Source organism: Vicugna pacos, chromosome 6 (assembly GCF_048564905.1).
Source record: "Vicugna pacos chromosome 6, VicPac4, whole genome shotgun sequence".
Lineage (NCBI taxonomy): Eukaryota > Metazoa > Chordata > Mammalia > Artiodactyla > Camelidae > Vicugna > Vicugna pacos.
Genome location: NC_132992.1, coordinates 11,135,615 through 11,156,812, shown reverse-complemented (window position 1 = coordinate 11,156,812; position 21,198 = coordinate 11,135,615). Strand labels below are relative to the sequence as shown.

General features: G+C 37.8%; 1 protein-coding gene across 3 annotated transcripts in view; it reads right to left on the bottom strand.

The window, feature by feature from the left end:
• ZNF280D (zinc finger protein 280D) overlaps positions 1–18,566 on the bottom strand; it is a 241,826-nt gene extending 223,260 nt beyond the window's left edge. Inside the window, exon 1 of one of the 3 annotated variants that reach the window (XM_072962374.1) lies at positions 18,110–18,566. The gene's annotated coding sequence lies outside the window, so the exon portion shown is untranslated. The remainder of the gene's footprint in view (positions 1–18,109) is intronic. The other 2 variants (XM_072962375.1, XM_072962371.1) reach the window with 2 other exon arrangements.
• Positions 18,567–21,198: the final 2,632 nt, after the last annotated feature.

The following is a 21,198-nucleotide window of genomic DNA, read 5'->3' as shown; positions in this document are numbered from 1 at the left end:
TGTGATCCAGCTGTAGTCATCTCAGGAAAGTTAGGAAAAAAATAATCCTGTCTATAAATTGTGAGCTTTTTAAATCCTAGTAAATATAATTTATTCTTTATATTCTCACTTATGTTCTCCTATCGCTATTAATACTTCACGTAGGTATGAATATAATCTCCTATGCACTCAAACACATACAACACCCATTTGCATGTCAAAACCTTTGGAAAGAAGAAAAAAAGACTTCTGTAGGGGAATGAATGTGTAAAGCTTTAATTTGTTTATCTAGTGAATATACATACTTACATATATATGAAGAAGAACACAATAAAAAAAGTGAGGAAGGTGGGGGAGGGTATAGTTCAGAGGTAGAGTGAATGCTTAGCACGCACAGGGTCCTGGGTTCAATCCCCAGGACCTCCATTAATTAATTAATAAGCAAACAAATAAATAAAACTACTTACCTCCCCTCCCTCCCAAAAAAAGTGAGAAAAAGAGAAAAGTTAAAGTGACTGAATGGTGGGCTTCAGAGCTACCATGTGTGGCTGCACGGATTGTCAAGTGCACAGTTTCAGGGACAGCAGTTGCTCTGACTACAGGGTAGATGTCGCCTCCTGGAGTTGTGCAATACGGCAGTCTTTGGAGACTTTTCTTTTCCTTGGGATTCAACCATTTTGGTTTATAAAAAGAACTAGACTGTAACTACAGCTCCAGATCACACTTCTTAATCTCCTAGAATGGTTGGAAATAACTTGTTCCCTTATAAGGAGAGAGGGGAAGAAGAAAGAAAGTAGAAAGAAGAGAAAAAAGTACCTATATAGAGGTAAGAGTGAAAAAATAACAATAGCTAAAATTTTTTGAACATTTACTATGTGCTAGGTATGGTTCATAGCACTTTGTAAACATTAACTCTTTTAATCCTCCCAGCTATTGTAGGAGTAGGTACTATTACTCTCCACATTTCACAGAGAAGGGAATTGAGGCCGGGAGATGTTAAATTACCAGTCCAACACCACACAGTAGTAAGTGGGAAGATGTGAGGTGGGACAGTTAGAGCTGACCGGCTCCTTTGCTTTGCAAAATTGTGACTATCAGTTGAAGATGGAGTGGAGGCTCTTCTCATTTAAATCTTTATTTGTCCTTGCTAAAATAAATATTTTTATGGGGAAAAGCAGTCCTTTATGAAGACCCTCTGTCTTCAATCATAAAATCAGATTCAAGAATAAAGAAAAAATAAGACCCAAATATAATTCTGACAAAATAACAAAAATTCTCCCAAATAAGCCCCAAAATTGAAATTAAAATGTCTAGGATTACACTTACAGTTAGCACAAATACCAGAGGAATAAACAATAATTCTTAATTGATCAGCTAACACTTTGTGGAAACTTCTGGTTTTTAGAATGAGTAAATGGACATGTTAGGAGGAGATGGGTAAACATCACAGAAGCACTGATTTTTTTTTGTAAAGAAACAGTCTAGTATAGAGAAGCAGTCACAAGAGCCTCTACAACCAAAGGAAATGGGAGTTGGGAGTGGGGCAGAGTTACTAATACACAGCACAGGAGGCCCGAAGTATTTCTAAAGTGAATCCTTAGCATTTGTATATCTAATTGATTCCTTGTTTCATAACTTCTGAATATTCAAATTTCTGCACATCCAGTTTATCATACAGAGTCATATTCTTGTTGAAACTACTTCAACTTTATATGAAATTGTAATTTGAAAACCCAACTTTATGAAATTATGACTTCAAAAGTAATAACAAATTGCAACAATTTGTGTATTTGCTCCTGCTGTCCCATCCCAGTGTGCTAGGTTAAAATACACTATTTGAGCAATTAAAATATTTAGAGCTACAAAGGAAAATTTTATAGGTAAAGATAAAGTAGTATTTGCAATATGACCACTATTAAAGATCTGGCCTGCAGACTGCTAGCAAATAGTCTATTCTCCAGCTTGTCAAAACAACGCATTTTCCAAGCATGTTCAGAGCTTACAGAAGTCCTCCTTTATACCAGAATGTCAGGAATTGGAGAGACAAAAATATTTTGAAAATGATCTGCAATGTACATTGTTTTGTCAAAACCTAATCAAATGGGGGCAACTTATCAAAGTCAAGAAATGTTTCTTGGCTACAAGGGGTAGGATGCAGGCCTGGCCACCCACTCAGGGTGGACTTTAAAGTACACTGGTCATTTGTCTCAAGTTGAAGAACAATTGCCAAATATTTTATCCCAATTTGTCAACCCTGCTCTATTCCAGTGAAATCCATCAGTCCAAGGCCAGTCGCACTATTTATTCTCTACAGAACAATAAGCTTAACCTAGTAAGTTTATTTGTTTAAGTCATATGGTGAATTCTTTTAAATTATGCTTTGTTTCTAAAACTGCTTGCATTTTGCATTCATGTAAGCTTTTGCTGCAGCTGCTTGAGAAGAAAAGGAAAAAAGCCTCTCGTGGAGCTGTGAGAAGAGAATATATTTTTAAACTTTCCTTTCTTTCCCTAAAATTAGCACCTGGCATATGGAGTATTCAGCAGGTGGCTCAGCAGGGACAGGCTTACTGTTTTTCATACCTGCCACTGAGATATTTGACATTTTCACTAGCTAAGGAACAAGATTTTTGAGGCCATCATTGTGTGTGTGTGTGTGTGTGTGTACATGCATGTGCGGTGGGCATGCTGAGTTATGTCTCAGAAGTCTCTTAGAGGAGAGTACAAGAAACAGAAACTACTAACAAAGTAAGAAAAGAAAGAAAAATTAAATACTAGAGAGGGGAGTATGTTTGCCTGTGTTCCATACTATTAAAGTTGAATAACTAATTCAAATCCCACTAGTGTTAGAGAATAGGAAAGTACTTCATGACCTAAAGAATTCCAGGAATTACACTTTATAATATAATAGGAATAGTCTTTGAATATTATTTGAAGACCCCAATTTAAAGTTCACTGAGATAACTCCCCCCAAGTTGTATGAAAAGCAACCACTCAATTAGCATTCCACAAACATTTATAAACAATAGTGTGCATCATGCACTATTTTAGGCAATGGAGCTTTAAAGAAAAAAGTGGAGTTTTGAATTTGAAAGAAATTTAGGAAGCATAATAAACTAACCTTGCATATGGGCAGTGAGAGAGACAGAAGAGTCTAGATTTCTGGCTTGATGACCAGGTGAATGGTAGAATCACTATGATGTCTGATAAAGACCACTAATTATCTAGTATCCATTCTACCAATTTTGTCTAGTAAGACATAATGACTTAAAACATAAGCAGACATCTATGCAAGTAGCATCCATGAAAATTCTCTTTAGGGAAGGTACTTAGGTACACTGACTTAGCAGGGTGGCAGCACTTTTTCTTTACCTTCCTTCTTCCTGCCAGAAATGTGATGGTGGGAGTACCAACAGCCAGTTTGTGACCTATGAGGTAACCTGAAGATAGAAACTTTGTAGTAAGGATTGTAAAAGAAAAAAAAAGGATTCTTGATAATTGGTGAGTCAGCATTTTAGCCCTCAGCTGACTAATTCTGGAGTTTTATTTTGATAGAAAAATAAATCTTAATCTTATTTAAGATACTATTATTTCAAGTCTCTGTTATTAGCCATTGAAACTGATCCTGACTGAGTCCCTATTACAGAGAATAAAGTTGGTTGGGGCTTTTGGGTAGGTGTCAGGTTTATGAGGAAGTTCAACTTTGGATGCATTGTCTGTGAGGTGCTGGTGGAACACCCAGAAGTCACTTGGAAATACAAGATAGAAATATAGATTAATCCAAGAGAGCGGCTAACATCTATAGCTTATCATTTCCAGTCAGTGGTTCTTAATTCTCTTCAGATCATGACTATGGAAAGAACATTCTATTTTTCATTTCTGAGCATTTAATTTGCACTCTACCTTGAATGAAATAAAGGCAATCTTTATTTTGCATGACAGTACAGAACTATAAAATGAGTATGCAAGCTGAAACTATACAAAGTGATTTGAATAATCAATGAGAAAATTACGATTGTTTCATGACCTTTAAATTGTTATCAAAACGTTAAAACTCTTACCAGTTGCACATATATAGAGAACAGGAAAAAATAGTAAAGCTATTGTTTACTCAGTATTTTGGAATTTAAGGCACTAGAACCATTGAGAATTAAAGTTTTATTTGTCAAAAATGTATCAAGAGTAGTTTGAACACTGCTTGCCTTCTTGTTGATATTACATGGGGAGCAAGGATCTCTCCTATGCCCTAGTGAATTGTTACACTCCTTCCTAAGACTGGATCAACTTTCAACATTTTATCCTTTGCACATTCATATTGGGAAATGGTTCCCAAAGTACCTTTAATGTGGAGGGTTTTTGGCTTGTATTACTTCTGGAACATCTTCATCCTTTTTGTCACAACCACTTTCCTTTTTTATGTTGATAAGTTTGCCTTCACTGAGTTCCGCTGGCAGCGTATCTAGAGCCTCTCAAATGCTGAGTGTCAACATTCCCACTGTCAGCTATCTATTCTATAATTCTATTTATGTTTGATACAAATTTCACTTCCAGCAATGTCACTATGGGTTATTTGCTGTACAGTCATCTCTTTTCACCAATTCTCTCTTCTGATTATCCATTTTTGTAAAATGTCACGTGGATTTATTACTGGGCAACAGGATGGTAATACAACTACATACTTTTGCTCTCTCTATATGTGAACTGAATAACAGATGCAGAGTGACCAATCACTGACAGACTGAAACAAGTGACATGATTGGTCACCAATCAGTGTATCTGTTATTTACATGGTGATTTGTGGACTGAAGAGCTAGCAACAAACTTTGTATTTGATGCAATGACTGAACTGAAATGAACTGTGGTAACTGAAATGTGAACGGTGATGGTGGCGGACTGGGTTATTTAACTAAACCATGGTAACCAGACATTGTGCATGTCAGAACTATGCAAAGTGAGGCCTGTCTGTCTACGATCCAGTTCAGCGCTGGTGAGTAAAATCTAGATGTGTCCGTGCAACAGTCCTTCTCTTCTTTTCATACCTCCTCCTTCTACTCACGTTTTAGCCATTTCATTCCCATTAGTATTACTTCCAGAGAGTGATAAGGGAAATTTGCAGTGCATCCTAAATCAGTTTTATAATGGGTAGTTTTGGTTTAATATATTGACTAAAATGGGGTGGGGCAGGGAAGAGGGTTTAAATGTTTCTCAATCATATATTTCCTATCCTGTCTTGTATCCTGTAACCATGAACTGCTGAATTAGCATGGCTGTAAAAAGATTTTGTCATAAAGGACTTTTATTATAACAAATTCTGTGTCATTTGACACTTTTACTAATCAGAACAATCTTTTTATTCATTCATTCAGTAAATATGTGCTAAGCACTGTACCATATATCAGTAAATAAAAGAGGCAATAATCCTTGACTCTGTGGTGCTTACATTTTAGGTGGTAGTTGTAAGGGGTTGGAGCATGAGACAGTAATAAAGCCTCTTACAGTGTTACAATGCTGTCAAGTTATGACGAGGTTATACATGGAAAAATACAGATATTTAAGTGCAACTCTAAAACAAGGATAACAACCTTAACCAGATGATCAAAATTAATACCATTAATACAGTGATATTCTGGACATAATGTACAACACCCTAAGAAAGACAAAAATATCATTATGTAATATTCTGGCCAGATATGTGTAATTTGAATCTAAACATGAGGAAACATCAGACAAATCCCGAGTAATGAATATTCTATACTAAAGGAAGTATTTTCCAAAAATGTCAATGTCATAAATGCTGATTTTTTTTATTTCAATTTTAGGGCTTTTTATTGCCAAGATTTCTTAGTTTTACCAAAGGCTAATTATTCACATTTCTGTATCTGCAACAAGTTTTGGCTCTTAATTTGTTTATAAAATATCTTGTTAAGCATTCATTTTGATACTGTTTTGAGTACTTTCTTAGCTTAGATTGTCTAGAAAACAGACCCTGAACAAATTTGAGGACTAGCACATTATTGGATGGTTTGTAATCTGAGGACATTGAGAGTGAGGAAATAAGCAAATGAGGCAGAAAAGGAGGGAAAATGAAGTTAAGGGTGCGTTACTGAGCTGGTCACTGTTTCACAAAGAGGTGCAGTGAGGAAATCTCTAAGAAAGCCATACATAGAAAAGAGAGATTTGAGGCAAAGTTTAATTATTTTAATGCTTTATTTATTTTATACCACATTCGATCATTCAGTCCTTTACTGAGCACGTGCTGGCTCCCTATCAGAATACTACTGAGAGTTTATCCCTAAATCACCTACTTCACAACCTAATGGATATCTCTGCATTTCATGTTGAGTTTTTCTGCAGAGCAATCTTTTTAAACTCAAATGATTTTCCACCTTCCTCTTTACTGAGAAGCCAGTGGGCAGTTGAAGTTCCATTTCTATATAGGAGAAGCTTAATGACTGAAAGAAGGTCTTAGAGCTCATGATCTACATAGAATGAAAACAAATTTCTTGACTTCTCCTGAGTTAAGCCTTTATGATACTTACTTTGAAAACTGCTATAAATATTTTTTTAAAAAAACCAAACTAGTGAATATAAGAAAAAAGAAAGACTCACAGGTATAGAGAACAAACTAGTAGTTTCCAATTAGGAGGGGGAAGGGGATAGGGAAAGGGGCTTAAGAGGTACAGACTATTGTGTATAAAGTCAACAAGCTACAAGGATATACTGTACAACACATGCAATACAGCCAATATTTTATAACAACTATAAATGGAGTATAACAATATAGTGTCACTATATTGTACACCTCAAACTTATGTAATATTTTAACTATACTGCAATAATAATTAATTAATTTTTGTTAAAGATGGTGCAGCCATTATGGAAAATAGTATGGAGATTCCTTAAAAAACTAAAAATAGATTTACCATATGATCCAGCAATCCCACTCCTAGGCATATATCTGGAGGGAACTCTAATTTGAAAAGATACATGTACCTCAATGTTCACAGCAGCACTATTTACAACAGCCAAGACAAGGAAACAACCTAAATGTCCATTGACAGAGGACTGGGTATATTTATAAAATGGAATACTACTCAGCCATAAAAATAGTAAAATAATACATTTGCAGCAACATGGATGGACCTAGAGATTGTCATTCTAAGTGAAGTAAGCCAGAAAGAGAAAGAAAAATACCATATGATATCATTCATATGTGGAACCTAAAAACAGACACAAATGATTTATTTACAAAACAAAAGCAGATTCACAGACATAGAAAACAAACTTATGATTACCAGTGGGGAAAGGAATAAAATAGGAGTTTAAGACTTGTAGATACTAACAACTATATATAAAATAGATAAACAAGTTTCTACTGTATAGAACAGGGAACTATAGTATCTTATAGTAACCTATAATGAAAAAGAATATGAAAATGAATATATGTATATATATGTATGACTGAAACATTATGCTGTACACCACAAATTGACACAGTGTTGTAAACAGACTATACTTCAATAAAGAGGAAAAAGAAAAAGAAAACTGCTATAGACATATTCAGATGAAAGTAAAAACATAATTCTAAAGCTAAGTAGAAAAGTGTGATGGTGTTAATATGTTTTGGGTACACCCTTTTCCCATTTCCCTCCATTGGTTAAAAAGGCTAGTTTTAAGCAAAATGGGAACTGTGAGGATGGATTGGGTCAGGGTCCCCACAGCAGAGATGTTCTTGGCTGGAAATGAGCTCTACCCATCACCGAGTTTCTCCCAACACTGAGCACACATTAACTGAGCTCCTTTCCTTGCTCTGTTTCTTCCCAATAGTTATCGCTACGTGACATTATGCTATATGAATTATTTCCTGGTCTGTTTCTTGCCTGTCCTACTTCACTTCCATGTAGAATAAAAGCTTTATAAAGTCACAGACTCTGCCTATTTTATTCACCCCTGCTGTGTCTCCTACCCCTGGACCAGTGGCACATACTAGGTCCCCAGTTTTGTTGAACAAATGAACCTGTCTGAAATTAGCTTGGTTAAAACTGGAAAAATCACATAATGCAAAAATTACTTCATTTCCTTCTCAAAATTAAGAAGAGTATATTATGTGATAAATACAAGTATGATAATAAATACATACAATATACTTGTGTGTCAATACATGTTCTGACAAAGTTTTTTTTTTTTAAATAGTATGCACTTCAGAGAGTCATCAATTAACAGGTTTCTCAAGCCTTTGCATTCTCTCTGTAGCTGGACAGTTTAGGAGGGAAATGTCTCTTCCATTAATATTTTCACCCTCAGTATGAGACCAGAAAAAGAGAATAAACATGGTATGGAAACAACTGAAGTTTAAATTTAGGGGTACCAAATTGGGAATGAGCTTCACAGACCACAGATCCATGATACCCCCATTTGCATTCATTTATTCCCTCTCTCTGTTTCAGTCTCTGTCTCTCTGTCTCTCCATCTCTCTGTCTCTTTCTCTCATTCTGACTTCCCCTGGCCAACTAAAGCACCCACCCTATCCCTAATTTGCCTTAATCACACTATCTTTCTTACTTCAGAATATGCTTTTAGCAAATATGGTAATTTTAAAAATCTATTAAGCACATCAACCTATAGTTTGTTGCACATGCTGTGTTTTTCCCCCTGCATTCTACTTGCCTTTTAATTTTGTTTAATTGGCTCCAGCACAGAGGTTAGAAATAAATGTTACCTCTTTTTTCTCTCTCTCTTTAGACACACGTGGATTAAACATCTCTTTAGATCAAGCACATTGCTTGGCGCTGGAGACACAAAAATTAGCAAGATACAGTCTCTCCCTCAAGGGGCTGATTCTCCTGCCTGGATGACAGCAGTGATGGTACTGATGCAGATAGAGTAAGCTTGTTTGTTTTTTCCTGAACCTTCCTTGTCTCCTGCTTTTGGGGAAAGTAGAGGCCTGTTCACTTCTATCACTTCTCAAAGATAAACATCAGTATGTTTTCTAAATTTTATTATTACTTTATTATATAGTTTATATTAACTATGTATTTTGCAGACAGACATCTTCAAGGATTGACTACGTAACTTCTTTTTATAAAGATTCAGAATCTGACTGTAATTGCATTATAGTGGCCTGCTTTTAGTTTTTGGAACACTTCAAGCTTTCTCTTCTTCAAAGCCTTGTTAATAATGCTCTTAGTATGTATGAGACTCTGCCTGGAATGCTCTTCTTTTGGCTCTGAAGCACAGTTAGTTCCTTCAATATGAGGCCACCGTAACTACCCTACATAACAGCCAATGCCACCACTATCCCCTATAATAAGACTCATTTGTTCCCTTTGTGATATTTAACACAATTTTTAGCCATTTCAGTTACTTGTTTTCATGTTGTTTCCCTCACTAAGACTGTGAGTCAAATCTTCTCTGTCTTGTCCACAGTTATATCCCCAATGCCTAGCATAGTGCCTGGCAAAGAACAGTTGTTGGGTAAATATCTGTCAGATGACAGGATAAGGAGGGAAAGAGCAAAAGGGGAAGGGGAGGAGGAAGAGAGAAAGAGACTCTCCCGACCCTCAATCATTTTGCTCTTCTTCTGAACTCCTAAAGAGCCTACTATCTAGTAGTCTTCAAAACACTTTCCTTCTTTACTTCGTAAAGTAAATGTATTTAAATGATATATGTCCTTATACATGTTTAAGTTGATATCTAAAATTTTTCATCAAAAGTTTAAACAAAGGCAAAGGATAAACATCCTATATATCATAAATATTAGCATTTAAAATATATCTGTAGGGGATACAGCTCAGTGGTAGAGCATGAGCTTAGCATTCACGAGCTCCTGGGTTCAATCCCTGGTACCCTCATTAAAATAAATAAATAAATAACCTAATTACCACTCCCCAAAATAAACCTATTACACAATATTCTTTGAAATGTATCCAGTAGAACTTAAATTCAATAGAGACTTGATATCTACCACCATCCATTTAAAAAAGGCACAAAGATCTAGGCATACCCCTCACAGACATCAGAGAGAAAGTGGTATAGAGGTCCTCCCCAAGACATGTACAAGAATATTCACAGCAACTTAATCCATAATGACCAAAAGATGAAGAAAAACCAAGTAACTGTTCCTCAGCAGTAGAATGGCTAAATAAATTATGGTACATAGCAACATACATACACTATAATATTATATAGCAGTGGTTCTCAAACTTTTTGGTCTCAGGATCCCTTTATACTCTTAAAACTTACTTGAGGATACCAAAGAATTTTTTATCTATCTGGGCATTTCTATCAATATTTGTCATATTAAAAATTAAAACAGAGATTTTTAGATTTTGCATGAATTTATTTTTAAAATAACAATCACAACAGGTACAAACCTTAAAGATATTATGCTAGTGAAACAAACCAGACACAAAAGGAAAAATATTGTATGATTCTACTTATAGGAGGTAACAAGAGTAGTCAAATTCATAGGGACAGAAAATAAAATGGTCATTGCCATAGGCCGGGGGGAGAGGCAAATAGAGAGCTATTGTTTAATGTTAAAGAATTTCAGTTTGGGAAGATGAGAAAGTTCTGGAAAAGAATGATGGTGACAGTTGCACAACAATGTTACTGTACCTTAAGCCACTTAACTATACACCTAAAAATGGTTTAAATGGTAAATTTTGTTATGCATATTTTACTACAATTAAAAATAACAATAATAAATCCATTACATGTTAACATACATACTTTTATGATGACTGCATTTTCCAAACAAAAATATTAGTAAGGATAAGCAGCATTATTTTACACTCGGCAAAGCTCTTTAAAGTTTGGCTTAATAGAAAACAGCAAGATTCTAATATCTGCTTCTGTTTTCAATCTGTCACAATATGTTGTTTTGGTTCAAGTATATGAAGAAAATTTGGCCTCACAAAGATACACAGTGGAAAAGAGAAGGATTATTTTAATAGCCTTTTCAGAAAACTGTAAACAGTTTTCTTTAATACTACATCAAAACTTGATAAGTGGTAGTTTCTTAAAATATTGGCTGACCAAAATATTTCGAATATTGACACACTTCATTGTATATCAGAAAAATCACATTTGTTAGTAACACCACCAATCTCAACAGAAAAGTCATGAAGACATACATGTACAGCAGAAGTCCTTTATGTGTGTGTACCTCTTATTTCATCACAAAGAGTATTAAGAAGACATGTACTAATCTCAGCAACTTATGAATAAAAGGGAACTTCTTCAACCTGATAAAAGACTAGTAAACACTTATTTCTAATACCATAACTAATGATAAAAGACTAAATGTTTTCCCTTCAAAATCTGAAAATAAAGCTAAGATATCTGCTTTCATTGCTTCTACTCAATACTGTACACTGTCGCCAGTGTAATAAGAGTAGAAAAAGAAAGAAAAAGCATATAAACTGGGAAGGAAGAAATAAAACTGTCTTTATGTACAAATGTCATAATTATATACACTAAAAAATTTCAGAAATATCTACAGAAAATTTGCTAGAATGAAAAAGTGGGTTTAGCAAGTTCACAGGATATAATATCAATACATTAAAAAATGCAAATAACAACTGAAAATTGAAATGTAAAAAAATATAATTTTCAAAAAATATAGAATACTTAGGAATAAATCCAACAAAATTTGTATCCTGAAAACTGCAATATATTCATGAGAGAAATTTAAGAAGATGTAAATAGATATGCCATGTTCATACATTTAAAGATTTAGTATTGTAAGGTGGCAATTATCCCCAAACAAGTCTATAGATTCAATGCACTGTCAATCAAAATCCCATTCTTTTTGTAGAAATTGACAAATTAATTTTCACATTTATATAGAAAAGCCAAGTATCCAGAATAACCAAATGAATTTTGATTTTTTCTTCTTAAGTTCTTTAAAATAGACATGATAGTTTAAAACAAAGGTTTAAAACAAAGAGGCTGTCAACAGAGATCCTACAGACATTAGAAGAATAATAAGAAAACGCTATGAACAACATTATGCCAATAAATTCAACAACACAGATGAAAAACGCAAATTTCTTAAAATACACAATATACCAAAATAGACCCAAGGAAAAGCAGAAAATCTAAGTAGGCTTACATCTAATTGAATTTGTTATGAAAAACTTTCCCCAAAAGAAAACTCCAGAGCCAGATGGTTTCAATGGTGAAAATTCCAAATTTATACAAATGTTTTTCAGAAAAGACAGGAATGAACATCATCCACCTCATTTTATATGGTCAAGTGTTATGGGCTAAATCGTGACCCCCAGAAAATTCATATGTTGAAGTTCCAAACCTCAGTAGCTTAGAATATAACCATATTTGGAAATTAGGTCCTTAAAGAGGTGATTAAGTTAAAATGATACTGTCAGAGTGGGGCTCTAAAATGACTGTTGTCCCTAAAAGAAGAGAGTGACACCAGGGGCACGTGCTTGCACAGAAAAGGCCATCTGAGGACCCAGAATAAAGGTGACCACCTGTATGCCAAGGAGAGAGGTCGCAGGAGAAATCAAACCTGCCAACAATTTGATCTTAGACTTCTAGCCACCAGAACTGTGAGAAAAGAAATTTCTGTTGTTTGAGACACCCAGTCTGTGGTATTTTGTTACTGCAGATTTAGCAAACTAATACACCAAAATAAGCATAATACCAATATCTGACAAAGATGGTATAAAAAAATTTACAGACCAATATCCTTCATGGATATAGAGGCAAAGTCCTTAATAAAACACTGGCAAGTCAATTCAATAGTACATAAAAAGAATAAAACGTCAAGACTAAGTAGGATTTATCCCAGGAGTACAAGATTAGTTTAAGATTTTTAAAAATCAATCAATATAATTCACTATAGTAACAGACTAAAGGATAAAACCCATAAGATCATTTCAATAGATACAGAAAAAGCATTTGACAATATCCAACATTTATTTCTGATAAAAACTTTCAGCAATAGTATGGAACTTCCTCAAAGGAATAAATGGCCTCTACAACATAATTAATGGTGAAAGACTGAACTGTTTACAATGGGAAAAATGCAAACATGTCATTATAAGTATTTCTATTCAAAACTGTACTAGAGGTCCTAGTCACTGTAAGACAGAAAGAAAAAGAAATAAATAGCATTAAGATAAAAAAGGAAGCAGTAAAACTCTCCCTATTTGCAAATTATATAATTATTAATGTAAAAAATCCCAGAAGAACCAGAAAACAGTTAAGAGAACCTGTAAATAAAAGTAAACATTAAACATACATTTTATATGCTAACTGGAAACTACTGGAAAATGAAATTTTAAAAGCCATTTCATGTATAATAGCACCAAAAATAAAATAATAGATCTAACAAAAGATATTTACATTGGAAACTACAAAAACATAGTTGAAAGAAACCGAAGAATATCTAAATAAAAGAGAGATATACCATGTTCCTGGATGAGAGGATTCAAAATAGTTAACATAACAATTCTCCCCAAACTGTAGTATTAGTGAAAGCTTGGACATACAGATCAATGAAACTGAATACAAAGCCAAACAGACTGTGTGTGTGTGTGTGTGTGTGTGTGTACAGGGGGGAGGGGAGAGAGAGAATGGGAGAGGGAGCGGGCATGCACAGGGAGTCGGGGAGTGTTTTGAGAAAAGTGCCAAGTTAATTCAACGGAGAAAAGGGAGAAAGAGCAGTCTTTCTGGTAAGTAGCACTGTAACAACTTGACACTGGGCATCCATATTTTTAATCAATCCTAAAGTCACACCATATGCCAAAAGTAACTTGAAATGGATCATAGTCCTAAATATAAAACCTAAAACTATAAAATTTATAGAAAGGAATAGCACAGAAAATATTCGTGTCCTTAGATTAGGCAAAGAAATTTCAGAGAGACATAAACTAAACATTACTGCTTTTGCACCATCATAAAAACATCAAGGCACTGAAAAAGGCAAATAAATAAAACTCTAAATTATTATGAAAATAATTTGACTCATAGACGTCCCCCCTAAAAATTCTCAGGTACCCCCTCCAGGAGTTCTCAGACCACATCTTGAGAATAGCTATTTTGCAACAATTAAAAAGAATGAACTCTGACGTATGCAACAATGAATGCGTCATACAGACATAAATGTTGAACAAAAGAAGCCTGGCCCAAAGGGGAATATACCATATAATTCCTGACATAACTTCCAAGAACAGGCTACAGTACTCTATAGCATAAGAAGTCAAAATAACGGTTGTCTCTGGAGTCAGGGAAGGAGGAGATTAACTGAGAAAGGTCACGGTGGGGAGGGCACCACTTGTAACTTGATTTAGGTGGTGGCCTGTACATGTTACTATATGGCTGTTGTACCTCAATAAAAATATGAAAAGAAGCAATATAAACAAGTTCTTCTTTAAGAGGGCTATGTCTTTCTTTTCCCCCTTGAACTTACATTTCGATTCCACTTCCTTACAGAATATTATTCTAATGAAATACAGTTCTATATTTTAAAGTCTTTTATTAAACATCCTCTAATACTTCTATGTAACAAAACCATATGCATATTCTCAAGCAGGTCAATCTTGGTGAATTCATAATGAAGCTAAGAATCTGGAAATACTAGTTTGAAGATAATGGACTAAAATATTCATTTGGCATTTCATATCTTAATTGTTAAAGTACACTTCTATGTATGTATGTCTTATTTCATTATGCGGTTAGTTCCTTTTAAAGGCAAGGAAGCATCTTGAGTCTTCCATAGCAAAGGACCTAATATGCAGTGGAGGGGCTCTTGATTCATTTTCTCATTCATTCATGCAACAAAAATTTCTTTAGCATTTACATGTCAGGTACTTTCTAGGCCCTGGATGTATCATGATAGGTAGGTGCAGGGCTCACTAAATTCCTGTTGACGATTGATAATTATCAGTTACATTTCAGAAAGAATGTAATTCGCTTTTCTTCTGAACTCCAAGTGCAGGTGCACTACAGGTCTTATTAACCCTGTTGTGAAAATGGGGACACCAAGACACAGAGATTAATTAACTGACTTGCTAAGGGTCATGTACTTTGTCACGAGTTGAGTGAGGATTAAAACCCTTACAGGTTTTTTCCTGGACTGAGGTGTTAAGGGAATTCATTTAGATTGACTGGAGTTCATATTTCATTTAAATGCTCTCATTTCACTTGTGCTCCATCCACCTTCTCCAACTCATACTTTAGGACCTGCAGTCTGAACTAGTTTACTTCCACTTCAGACACTGTCAAGATAAATTAGACACTGAGGGCCCATGACACCATCTGAAGCAGAAGTGCTATTAGTGGAAAATATAAAAGCAGTTTTGATTTTAATATAGTGCTGCATGTTTTTGGAGAACCCGTTTTCTACTGTAAATGAAATGAGAATAATAAACCTAGGTAAATTTTGAAAACATTTAAAAAAAATTAAAATTTGATTTTACTATACATCCTCAGGCAAACAAAGCCAAAGGAAGGTAGGTAACGGTAAATATTTTTATCTCTGATAATGCATCTACAAACCACTCTGCTGAATAAGATCTGGCAGGCTCCTGACTGTGAGCAGAGATAGGGTAACAACTCTGATAATACATAAACTTGTATCAGATACAGCCTCCATTTGTGCTGTAATCATCCATCTATAGCCTAGTCTGTTCATTTGACAAGGCATGTTATTAATAAAGCCTGCTGCACCACAAGTGTCTTGCCCTACATGGTGTTTATATTGTTGAAAACTGTAATCACCTGAAACAATGGCCTCTGTGAAAAGATGTCATATGTTACGAGCTGTGTAAAGATCAAAATAAATTAGACTACTAATGGTAGCTGTGAAGGATTAAAACATGAGTTACACTGCACAGAGTTAATGACTCGGCCTTGCTTTTAAGATTTATTTCCATTCTGGTCCCTGGGAGATAACCTAGAATTTCCTGCCAAGCCTCCTGGAGAGAAAAATTTCCCTCACCAGAATGTAAACTTATTGAAGGCAGGGAACTCTGACTTAATCCACAACGTCTCCTGAGCACATAACTCAATACTTGGAAGAGAGTCAACATTTAATACTTATTAAATGAAAAAAAAATGAATGAAAATGAGTATAGGAAAGAAATGGAACAAGTTTCAGGTTCAAGCCATTATCAGAGTTCCGGCAAGCTGTGGCATGGAAAAATACAGTGGAACCCCGCCTCCAGGAGATCGGTATTAATGGGGAGGGAGAGGGTAAAATGGAAGCAATCTGAAGCCAAGTCGCTGAGGATACCATATGGCACTCACATGTTGCTGAGCTAGACAGAAAAGTCCCGGGTACAGAACCCTGTAAGGAAAGAATAAAGCTTGTCTGTGGTCCCCACCTCCCCACCCCAACCTGATAGGATTTGGATTAATTCTTGCAGCTTTCAGATCCTGAGACAACTAAAGGGGCTTCAGATCTCCTCTAACCCCACTAATGGAGTGCTAGGTGGCATAGCCTCCAGGTGACTGCCTGTGGTTCAGGAACCCCTGTGAGGGTCTAGAACAAGAGCTCAATTGTAGGGAGGCAGACACAGGGAGGGCCAGGTCCTCAAATGGAGCTGGATGACTTCTCAGCTGTGATAGTAAAGACAGAATATGGAGAAAGATTTAAAAATTTAGAAGTGATGAAGATACAGAAACATTTTGCAGTAGAGAAAAAGAAAAATGAAAAAATCTTTTGAGACCTAAGCCACAACCACTTTTCCCTATTTTTTTTCTGGCAGAATTTGATGTTGTTTGGATTATATCCTCCTGCATGTTCATGGAAGGTGATTTCTCTCCTTAGCATGCAGGGTAGATTATGTTTGGCATCTTTCTACAAGTAATTAGGATGTGTGTGTGACACAAGTCTGCCCAGTGGGACACTAGAAGTTCTACTAGAGCCCTCTAGAAAGGGTTACCCTTTCTTTATTATGATAAAGACAGAGGCAGAGACAGAAGGAAGTGGGAGACAACATCCCCCTTCTTTGCTATATGCCTTTGACTGCATTTGATACCAAGAAATGCTGAAGCCATGGTGCCGCCTGGAAAGAAGGCAGGAGAGATTACCATCATCTGAGGATGCCACAGCCGAAAGAAGATATCTACTTGGGTCCTCAGTGACATCCTGGAGTTAGATGATTAACCAGTAAAAGAACAACCTTCCTCCAAAGTTCTTACTTGACAGGATAACAAATTCCTTATTTTTCAAAAGCCACCTCTATTCTGGTTTTCTGTTGTTTGCACTTTTGTTGTTAACTTGATCTTTTCTAGTAAACATGAGAACATGTGTAATGCACATTAAATGTGGAACTTGAAAAGTCTGAAACAGACATTTCAACTTTTACCCATAGCCTCCATCTTCTCCTCCTTCCCCCATCCCTTCCCCACTCTGAGTGGACTCAAACAAGGGCCAGGAGACACAGGACTGGGTGCAAAAGGACCTCTCCCTTCTCAAGACTTAAGTCTTTGTTTCCGGCTCAAGCTCACTGTGTTCGACTCCTTCCCTGAGGACATGTTCTGTCCCAGAAAGCTTCTCAGTCACTCCAGTAAACAGGCTTCTGGCACCTTTCCCATCAGTTCCACAGACAGACCCAGACATGTCTGAACCTCGAGCCACAGCTTAGGCTCACTTGGGAGCTCCAACCACAGCACCATTCTGTATATATCTAGCAATGTGTTGTGGCCCCTGAGCAGAAATAGTCAGAGAATGAAAATGATGAAGACTTAGGGATGGGAACTGACCCAGGCATGAGATAAGGTCTGAGAACACAGGAGTTAGTGGATTTACCAGGTAATACAGTTGACCCTTGAGCAATACTAGTTGGAACTCCACAGGTCCACTTATGCATGGATTTTTTCAACAGATATACATCACTCTTATGAAGACCATACAGTACCAAGCTTAGAATTCTGCATCTACAGAGTTAGTGTCAATACATGTGTATTAAGTTTAACTTAAATGACCAGGTTGTAGGTTGAAGATCAAATGGCTTCCTTTTACAGACTCTTCTGTTCAGAGTCTTTAAAGCACCATCACCTAACCCACGAAAACAAAACCTTCGATGTTTTCACCTTGGTTATCTAAGTTTATTTTCATGATACATTTGAGATTAAGAGTGGTAAGAATAGTTTAACTTACCAGAAAGAAACGAAGGCACAGAGAGATGCTCTGACTTGGCCAAGGTCCCAGAGGGCACCCGTGGCAGAACTAGGATGGTCTCTAAGCCCCTGGGGGCTCTCAAGCCATTGTTCTGATGTCCCTGTATGTAATTGTTTTGACAGCAATTTCCCTGGTTCTCTCTCACTAGCCTGCTAATCACGCATGTCAATCACACTCAGGACCGCCATGGGCCTAAGGGGTCAGCCACAGTCTCAGGAGGATGTAATTCAAAAGAGAAAACAAGGCACAATAGAGCACTTTCTCCTTCAAGCGTGTATGTCAGTTGTGGCCTCATCAGTCTGACAATGTGTGCAGGCGAGAATGTTGGGTTTTTCCCCTCAGACGGGGAAAGGATATATCAAGTGTTCTGACCACAACTGAAAACCAAGTGAGAAATCCAGCAGTTTTAGGTCCTCTCACTAGAGAACACCCAAGGATATGGAACGAGTTCTCCATCCCATCTCTGAAGAATCAGGAGGGATATCCTCTTCCTCCTCAACGTCAGTCTCCGTAGCTTCCCTCCAGTCGGTTGAGCAGGCCTGACGGTGGTGGAGCCGTCGTGTAAACCTTGACACAGATGCTAATTACCCTTCTCCGACAGACCCCTTGGCCGCCTTTCCTCATTTCACTTTCACTTTAGAGAGCAGCACCACGGGGCCCAGGAGCCAGAGTCCAGGCCCAGACCTGGAGAACGGCCCCGAGGAGCAGCGCGCGTGCGGCCGGGAGGGCGGGGCGGGAAGGGGCGCGTGCGCGGGGATAGGGATGTTCGTGTGAGGCGTGGCTTCTGGAATGTGCGTGAGCGCGGCCCCCGAGCACCGCCCGCGCGGCGCCGATTGGCCGGGGGCGCGCGGCGGGGGAAGCCCTTGGCTAATCTCCTGCCACTCAGCCCGGCCGACGTCGGCGCCGGGCCGCAGCGCCCCGCGCGGAAGGACAAATAGTCCCGGCGGCGGCGCCGCGCGCCCCTCCACGACTCACCTCGCCCCGCCCGGGACTGCCGGGGCCCAGAGGCCCGGGCAGCGGGGGAGGGGCGGCCTCCGCGGCTCCTCGACCCCCGCCCCCCTCTTCACGACCAGACGGGTGGATTGCGCTCCCTTGGGAAAAGTAATTGGATTCCGGGCTCCCTCCAGCCAGGATCAGCGGAAATCGGAGGCTGAGCCCGCAGTGGGAGGGGCGGGTGGGGAGAAGCCGCCGGGGAGGAAAACTTGGTGAAAGCACCACTATCCCCCGAAGTGCTGGCGTGCTGGTTTCTGTGCAGGCCCCCGTAGAAAGTTGAGTGGTAGGGAGGGATCAACCGACATTGCTCCGGGGCCGGTTTCCGCCTGGCGTGTGACTCTTGTACCCTCCAAGTTGTCATCATTCTGAAATTCACCTGATTGCTAATCCTCCGGAAGAGAAATACTTTGGAATCTTAGAGACTTTCAGCCTTCACCACTTCGTTTTTCTCTCAGAACTCTGCTTGGAGCTGAGATGGTGAAAGAACCCAGTCCAGTCTGGAACTGGAGATGTGTCTTTCTTAACGGGGTAACTCAGGAGAAAATAGCATACTTACCAGAACCGTCCGAGGAAGTATCCCAAGTCTTAGCTTTAGCGGTAGCCAACCTCCCTAATTCCCTTCGCCTTGCGGAGGTGGAGCAAAAGTGGGAGCTTTTTGGCTGAAATGATAGGAATGTTCTAGGAATTTAAGAGACTAGCTCAGCCCTCTTGCGATTTGTTTTTTCATCTCAGTTACGCATTTCACTCATTCATTCATCAAACATGTTTTCATTGGGGACTTTCTATGTGCCAGTCTCTGCTGTACTTTCCAGGGATACATCAGTGAATAAAACAAATCCCTGCCCTCATGGAATCTCATTGCAATTCCTCCACTGGGGGAGAGAGACAATATATTTACAAACAAACAGATGTACAGAATAATGTCATGTAGTGATCAGTGCTATGAAGACAAAGCAGAATGGAAGGACAGACAAGGATGAAGGTGGAAGCAGTGCATTTATTTTAGCTAAGTTGATCTAGAAGGGCCTCCTTGATGAAGTTACGTTTAAATAGTGATCTGAATGAAATGAGGAAGAAAGCCACGCAAAAGTCTAGATGAACGACTTTCCAGAGACAAGAGCAAGGGTAAAGGTTCCGAGGCCAGTGTTTAGTGAGTTTGAATTAGTGGGAAGCAAGGTGGCCAAACTGAGTGCTGTGCAATGAACAGGAAAAAGTTAGAGATGGTCTTTCCGACTTCCTTCCCACTCCGCTCCAATCTAAACTGCCAGAAAAATCATTCTAAATCTTTTCTTTTAGCACATCGCTTCATGCTTTGATAATTTCATGCCTGTATTTTTCTATTCCATTAAATTTAAACTCTTCTGACTTATTTTCAAGTTCCCTCTTACCCTGTAAACCACTCCTCAGTCTACCCCTTTAATTTTAGTTAGGTCTTTCCCTCAAATATATTCATGTCCATTTATTCCTGTGTATATTTATTTATGGATCTACTTTCACACGACTTAGTACTGATTCAGTAGGGATCTGTGGTTGCAAGTTACATAAAATCTAACTCAAATTGACTTAAACAGGGAAGAGAATTCATTGGCTCACGTAACTGAAAAGTTCAAGATAGTTTTGTTAGCCATGGCTTGGCTGAAGAGTTCAAATTACGTCATCAAGATTTGGATTCTCCCTGATATATTGATTATTTCCTCTGCTGTCAGCTTCATTCTCAAGCTCAAACTCAACAAATCAGGAACCAGCAGCTCTGGGCTCACACTACCCTCACTACCAGGTCGCCATTCCTAAACTACTCACTGTTGCCAAGAGAATGAGAAGCTCAGGTTGGCCTGGTCTGATTCAGAAGCCCTTCCCAGGAGCTGAGTGAATGTGAATGGTACAATAAGGTGATTCCATTTTAGAAAGTAGGAGTATGGTCATCAGAGGAAGGGTGATGTATGTCCTGGGTAATGGAAACAGCAGACATACAACACATCCCTGTTGTTCTCTTCATTTTTCTAAATATACCTAAAAAAAGTTTATGCCTATTCAATGAAACAGTATTTTTTTTACCGCCACAATGTTTGCACTTC